Raw genomic sequence first — 8,242 nt, forward strand, 5'->3', positions numbered from 1 at the left:
TTCACACCTATTTCGTCAGACTAGATAAGCATAGCAAGCAGTAGTAACCTAGGTTCACTTGATCTCTAGGGATACGACCTTGATACTCACTTAGTGCTAGGGCTGCATCGGTGGGTTCAACGCCCTTAGTGTGTGGGTTGCGTAAAAGAGCCCATCAAGTTTTGGTTCGGAGCAGTAATGGTGAACTAGAGTGAATTGTTTTGTGTTAATTTAGTCATTATTTGTTTATTCATTTATTCTTTATTTATTTTTATTATTTATTATTTATTATTATATTGTTTTTGTTGATTGGTGGTTGTGTGGACTTTCGGTTTCAGGTAGTTTATGACCGGGGAGCTCAAACTCGAATCTTACCGATCGAGCGGACTCTTAAGGAAGAGGTTGCAATTAGAAGAGGAGGAGATTGAGGTTGAGGTACCTGTGGATAGACTAAACACGATGGAAAACCATGACCCCGTGCCAACGATGATCAAGGGCGATGTCGAGTTTGCTCGACCATCTTTAGATGGGACGAAACGAGTATAGTCGGTTCCTAACATGTGGCCAATAATTTTGAGATAAAGGCCAATGTTATCCAGACGATCCAGTAAAGCGTGCAATTTGGAGGATTGCCCGTGAGGATCCCAATGCACATATCTCCAACTTTTGGAGATTTGTGACACATTCAAGATAAATGGAACAACTGATGATGCCATTAGGGCCGAGATTGTTTCCATTTTCCTTGAGGACGACAGACGGAAGAAAAGAGATGGCTGCAATCTCTTCCACAATGATAATCACTACCTACCGGAAGGCGTTGGCTGAAAATTTTTATATAAGTATTTTCCTCCATTAAACGCTAAACTTAGAAATGACATATCTTCTTTTGTGCGGTTTGATGATGAAAGCATGTACGATGCATTGGAGAGGTTTAAGGATCTTTTGAGATGCCGCCCACATCACGGATTGCCGGTGTGGATGCAAGTTCGGACCTTCTGTACCGGGTTGAACCTTGCAACGAGGTAGATGGTGGATGCTGCGGTGGGGCGCTAAATAGTAAGAGGGCCGGCGGGCGGTGCTCGAACACGATAGAGAAATGGCCATGAACAACTATCGGTGGCAATCCCTCAGGGAGCCGACCAGGAAGACAGGAGTGGTCAACCAAGTGGACTCTGGCAACCTTGGCGGCTCAAGTGGAGCTTCTAGCCAAGAAGATCGACCAACCCATCAACGTGACGTCGCGAGTTTTTGTGGTGGCCCATTACGGGTCTGATCTGTCTTCGGGAGGTATGTTTGCTTCATCCTCTACTACTTTTCCATCTAATTCTGCTATGTCTTCTGATGTTGAACAGGTTGACTATATGGGGAATACATATAACCCTGGGTGGCGCAATCATCCCAACTTTAGTTGGAGGAACAATAACGCTCAGGGTCCACTTGGTTTCGGAGACTTCAACCACATTTGGCTCACAAGCTCCTCCTCTACTAGAAAAGAAGTCAAATTTAGAGGAGCTTATGATGAAGTTCGTGATGTCTACGGAGATGAGGTTCCAGTAAACTAATAGTGCACTTAGGAACCAGCAGGCCTCGATTCAGAACTTGGAGACCCAGATTGGCCAAATCTCTAAGATGTTGTCTAAGAGGTAGCAGGGCTCCTCGAGCACCACCGAAGTCTAACCCGGGGAGCACGTGAACGCCATCACTTTGCGTTCGGTTAGTTTCAGCTCCTTCTAGCTTTGTTTTGATGACGCCACTATTAATGTGCAGTTAAGGCAAGCGATGGGTTAGGGAACCCGAGGGACAAAGGTGAAATCAATTCCAGTCAAGGAATATCAACCTAAGATTCCTTATCCTGCTAGAGCTACAACAAGCGGTGAAAGAGCGATTCGATAAGTTTTTAGATATTTTTAGACAACTGCATATTAACTTGCCTTTTATTGATGCATTGGAGATCTGAAGTATGCTAAGTTCTTAAAGGACATACTTAGCGAAAAAGGAGGTTGGAGGTGGAGGTGGTCGCCTATGATGAGGGTGCTCAGCGGTGTTTGAGCAAGTTGCGGGCGTCACGATCCGAGGGAGTTTCACTATTCCCCACACTTTAGGTAATTTATGTGTTGATGATGCATTAGGCTGATTTGGGGGCTAGCATAAATGTCATGCCCACTAGTTTGTTCAATAAGCTAGGTTTGGGGGAGGCAAAATCCACTAGGATGTGCATTCAATTACCGACGTTCATTAAGCTTCCTAGGGGAATTATGGAAAATGTGCTAGTTAAGGTAGATAAGTTCATATTTCCTGTGGACTTTGTGGTTTTGGATATGGACAATGAGCATGGTGTACCATTAATTTTGGGGAGACCTTTCTTTGCCACGGTAGAGCTAAAATAGGCGTATTTGAGGGGAAGTTAGAACTTAATGTAGGGGACGGTATGTCACTTTTAGTTTACCCTCATTTGATAGTTCTTCCACCGACCATGTTCATGCCATTTGTTGTATTGATGGAATTGATCTTGCATGTAATACACAACCACAAGATGTACAAATGGATGATGCTATACATGTTTCTTCCCTACTAGTATGTGTTATTCATCCGAAAAAAATAACTTGTATCAATATGAGACTTTGTGTTGTGATAGACCCGAGAAGGGTAGTTGGAAGTTTATTTGAGCCATAATTGAATTCGGAGTGGATGAATGGACATCCCAAATTGGTCCAGAGCACCTCCTTGGTCATCGCACATTGAACCTTTTCATTGCGCTTTTATGCCTCGAGCCCCAACTTACATTGAGCCTACCTTAATTTGCGCCGGGAATCTTTGTTCCAGTCCAACACTAGCGACTCAACAAAAGCGCCGGGAGGCATTCCGAATCTATTTGCTTGATTTTTGGACATCATTTTTATTATTTTATTTTATGTAGTCATTTGTAGTTAGATATTTGATCTGTTTTTAGTAAGTTTGATTTTGAGGAGATGCTATCTTATTGAACCTTTTACTAGATGTTGCTTGGAATGTGTTTATTTTTGAATTTTGCAGAGTTAGCCTACTTGATGCTCGTGACGTAATTTTGAGGACCGTATATTTTGAAGTGTTAAAGTACACATCAAGGGCGATATCTAGTAGACTTTCTAGTTTTTATCTCTTTTGTCGTCTTGTTTTTCTCTTAGTTTTCTAATTTCTTTTATGGACTCCCATAATTAGCTTCATTTCACGTATTTTATTCCTTTTATTTTGGAGTGCCTACCTTGTTTACAGGGACGGGATGTTTTCACAAGTGTGGGGTGGAATCGTAGATCTCATGCGATTAATGATTTTCTCCTTTGAATGGATTCCCTTATAGCTTTTATCGAACCTTGTTGGAAGAAGGCAATGAACGAATCTCTTAATTACAATCCAGCCCGTAAAACCGGTATTTTTCCTTAAATTCTTCCATTTTACTTTATCTTAGATATAGAACACTTTAATATTGTTGCTTATTATTGTGATTGGTATTTAAACTTTGGTTTGAGAATTCATGTAATTTTAACCCACTCAAATGGTGAGATTTTGAGCCAATTGGTGCATCACTATTATGCTCCCTTTTCTTTCATTAGTGAGCATTGTATAGAATCTCTGTTTCTAGAACTTGCTTTACGATATCTTTTGAGATTACATGAATTATCAATAATCGTGAGATGATTTGGGCACTTAGGATTTACACAATTTGGCCAAAAAGCCTAACCCTGTTTTTCCCTTAGTGAACCAATTTTGAGCCTTAGCCTTTCCTTTCGTGATAATAATAACAGTGACACTCATTTTATCACTTCTATTCATTTGACCATTCTTTCTGCCATTGTTGCTGGAAATTATGTAAGTTTATGCTGCATTTTATTTTGGATCAATCTGCAATCATATATTTCACTAAGTTGCTAGATTTTCATAGATAGCTCCCTTGAATAAAAAAAAAATTGATATTAAGTCTTATTGTATGTGTCGATAACCAACAACCCCTACATAAGCTGTTGTAATATATATACATAGTATATATATATTCAATAAAAAAAACAAAAAGAGTATTAATTTAGTTCATTTTGAGCATCATCTTATTTTTAGAGCAACTTAGTGTTCATTTTGGTACAACACTTGATCCTTCGTTATTTCTTACTTTCTTGCATTACATTACTTGAACTTGTAGCCTACCTTCCATATTTATACGTACCCTACCTTAACCCCATTACAACTGGCTCAAGACCCTTTGATCATGATTATTGATTATTTCGTAGTAGTGGAGATTGGATCTATAAGCAAGCCCATGGTGGCACTTTTCCTGTATTTTTGCGTTGAGAGCTTGGCGATCTTCTTTCACCTATATACACTTGTGTGTTTTGAGTGACATCTTATGAGGCATGGTTCTCAATTTCTCAATTTAGATGGTTTATCATTTTAACTTTAGCAACTTTATTAAGTTTGTTCTCTCTCTTAAGGATTTAGTGATTTGGGGATTTTGGGAAAAATCATTATGGAGTTTTGAAATTTGTTTTGAGCTAACCTCCTGTAATGCATTTGATTGAGTTATTTGGTATCTGTTTGAGGAGTAAGTTGTTGATTGCTTGAGGACAAGCAAAAGTTTAAGTGTGGGGTAATTTGATAAGCATCATACTACACATGTTTTCATGCCCGATTGTTTACATTTTTATGCATGATTATCCCGTTTTATGCTAGAATCACTTGTCTTTTATTTCCTTTCTCGTTTCAGGTCATTTTCGAAGGACACCATCAATAATCGAGGGAAATACGTTTGATTACGGACCAAAATCCATCAAATTCGGGTGAGAGTACCCAAGGGTTGGCCTGACACACCTCCGTCACAATTAAGACTATCCAATGTGCCATTTAGACACTTAGTAGCCACCATGGCCTCCGAATGTGGGGTGGCTCGGCTCGGCCTTAGGCAACGGAAGGACACTCAGAGTTCGGCCTTTCACGGACTCCGTGTCTTGGTCGATCATCACCAACGGACTCCTTCCATGCTAAATCAACTATATAGGCAATTTTGAGTTCTTTTGGAGGAGAGCGATTTTTGGACTCAATTCAAGACACACTTAATTAATTGTTTCCTATACCTCGGTTGTAGACCTTGAGAGATCAATTTCATCAATTGAAGGAGGGATTTCACTTGTTCCAACATCGAATTGAAGATCAAGACAAACTTTGGGAGCATTCAAGAGGCAACTGGGATTTGAGATTTCAAATTTGCAAATTTAGGGTTTCTCATTCAGCTTGAAAGAGAAAGGTGTACATGCCTTTAATTTGTTTTTCCTTATTTTGTTCCCTAATTGCTTTAACCATGAACATGAGTAGCTAGATCTTTTGAATCCATTAGGGTTCACCTTTGTTGATGGATTATGCTTAATTGTTAGTTTTTATAATTGTCATTCTTGCAATCTTCTTGCTATTCGATAATAAAGTTTGATTCGGTTAATTTGAGACGTTGGATTAATTGTTTATTAGGTTGTTTCTTGACATTTGAGAAATGCTTGTTACAACTAGACATTGAATAGTAGGCGGTAGTTAACACTTAGAGATAAGGTTGATTTACTCACGGGATTAAGAACTAATAACTCTTAATAGTTTTAAATCATACTGAATGCTAATCCGTAGTAATCCGATAGGAAGAGATTCCATTAGGTTAGTGCAGTTTAGGAATCCCAGTAAGCTCGAGAGAGGAACCGGGATTCAATTCGAGATTTAGGCAGGTAAGCAAGATCGGCAATCCATAAAATCCATCTTTAGAATTCCATCACTTAGGCTCCCTTTTTTGGGTTTGTTTCTCTCTTTGCAATTGTCTTTTGATTATCCATTGTTCTTCATTTACTTATTTGCACTCATAACCATTACCGGTACGTTAGAACTTTCACACCCTATTTCCGGACTAGATAACATAGCGGTAGTAACTCTAGGTTCACCCGATCTCCAGGGATACGACCTTGATACTCACTAGTGCTAGGCTACATCGGTAGGTTCACTGCCTTAGGTGTAGGTTGTATAAAGAGCCCATCAATTAACCAATTCCTAATCCTAAGGATCTAAAGTTGGAATCTCTTCCTAACAATTGATTTTATAGAATAACATTAATATCTAAATTACCACTAAATAAGAATGTCTAGTTCTTATTCTAGTAATTTATTACACTCACTTATCTCTAAGATGCAAATAACTTAATCAAACAAGTAGTTGTCCAAACTCAATTGAATTTCTCAATTACAAAGGAGTTCTCACATTGATTCAACAATGAAGAAGAAATAATAGATTTTATTATACTTGAATGAAAACTACAATCTTAAATCAATAATCCAATCAATTAAGCATAAAATAAGCATAGCATGGCTAAAAATCATCCCTAAATGCATTTAATAGAATTAGTTATACATGTTCATGATTAAACTAATGTAAAAATTGAATACAAAGTCGATAAGAATTGAAAAGAACATAAACACCATTTTCTTAAATGGTGAGATGCTATCCCCTTTTGAATAACTTTGTATCAAAACTCTACAGCTCAAGATCTCTTTCTTATTTCCTTTGAATCTTTGATCCAATTCTCAAGAGCAGTTATCTTGATGATGTTGAAGTGGAATTTGTCTCCGTTTCCCTCTTTTTGATCATCTGGAAGTTAGCTTTTAAGGTCTGTCTTGAATACTTTAAAGTTCTCTTTTCCTCTTCTGCACTCTCTTTCTTTTTCTTCTCTTTTAACTTAGGTTTTAAGATCCAACATGGCCTGGACCAGCACGGCCTGGACCCATCTTGTGTTGATCTAAAAGTGTATATTTGGCCTTCTTCAACACAACTTGGATTTGGGCCGTGCTCCTAAGCTGTGTCACTCTCAGAAACCGTGTTGCAAATCGCTTCTTTTCACCATAGGTAAGGCATTTCAGCACGCCCTCTGACCCTGACCGTGTTCTTCAGCATGGGTGTGTTGGCAGGGCGTGTTGAACCATCTAACACGCTCGATTCGTCTGTTTATTCCCGATTCTGGTTCGATTTCTCTCCATCTTTAATGATGTACCTAGAAAAATACCTGAGACAGAAAGAAAACTAAAACATGGTGATTCTAATACAAAAACACATAAATTGCTCTAAAAATAACTCAAAATCAAGTATGCAAACATGTATAATATCAAGGATATCAAGCTCCCTAGAATAAGGCTTGTACTCTTATAAAAATATATCTTCAGAGTCTTACTGTTTGGTTTGCCGTTGTCTTCCTATTTAGAATAACCCAATCCGTGCCAAGTCTTTTGATCTTTGAAGTTCTCGTGACGACTCACGATACTTCTTGATTCACACACCTCAGCGAGATTGGAATGAAGTTCATCTTCTTGAACATACTGGCTACTTTAGGATCCATGTAGTCCTCATAGAGAACAATAACTGGAAATCTAGTAGGGGCTTGTAGCCCCTTGATAGCTTCTTGTATGGTCGAGACAACCTTACCTCCTTCGGCGTTGATACTGACAATCTCGCCTTCATGAGGGAACTGTACCTTCTAATGCACAATGGAAGGAACTCCTTCTAGGGCATGGAATCAAGACCTATGTTTATTAGTGCTGAAAATGTTCCTTCCACATCTCTCTTCATCTCATCGTATGCCCTTATAACCATATTTGATGGTTTAAGGTCTTTTGTAGTCATCCTTAGCTTAGGGAGTATATGAGAAGGAGAGACATTGATGGCTAACCCATCACCCACCATCACGTATGGAGTTCTCTTCCTTTTAACCTCTACTACTATGTAGAGAGCCTTGTTGTGGTCTCTTCCCTCAAGTGGTACTTTATTAGAGAAAGTGATCATCTTGGTGATCTTATCGGTTATCATTTTGATCATCTCCTTGGGGATAGCTGTTGTGCTAATGCTTATACCAAACAAGGCTTGGATTAGAGCCTTCATGTGATTCGATGAGTGCATCAATAGCTCCTAGATGTCAACTGTCTTCTTCTCTTTCTTCAACTGCTCTAATAACCCGGTATCCCCATTTTCATGTGCTTGCTCATCTTGATTTAGTTCTTGTACTCTAGCTCTAGCTTCCTTACCCTTACCCACTAGCTTGGTTTCCTTATCAAAGTCGCTATCTGCCCAGATGTCCTTGGCCTTGGTGTCTTGGACTTCACATTCATCCTAGAGCTATACCAAATATTGATAGCCACGATCGACTTCTTTTCCCATTCTTTCCAAACCTTTAGAAGACAAGGTTCATAAGTTGCTTGATCATCATCTGACTCCCAACCAT

The 8,242-nt window shown here is 39.0% G+C and overlaps 1 non-coding gene across 1 annotated transcript; it reads right to left on the reverse strand.

Moving 5' to 3' along the window:
• Nucleotides 1–840: 840 nt before the first annotated feature.
• Nucleotides 841–947, reverse strand: LOC125370235. The gene has a single exon (XR_007216208.1). It is a non-coding gene; the product is annotated as a small nucleolar RNA R71 (small nucleolar RNA).
• Nucleotides 948–8,242: the final 7,295 nt, after the last annotated feature.

The sequence above is a fragment of the Ricinus communis genome, chromosome 5 (assembly GCF_019578655.1).
Source record: "Ricinus communis isolate WT05 ecotype wild-type chromosome 5, ASM1957865v1, whole genome shotgun sequence".
In the NCBI taxonomy this organism is placed as follows: Eukaryota; Viridiplantae; Streptophyta; class Magnoliopsida; order Malpighiales; family Euphorbiaceae; genus Ricinus; species Ricinus communis.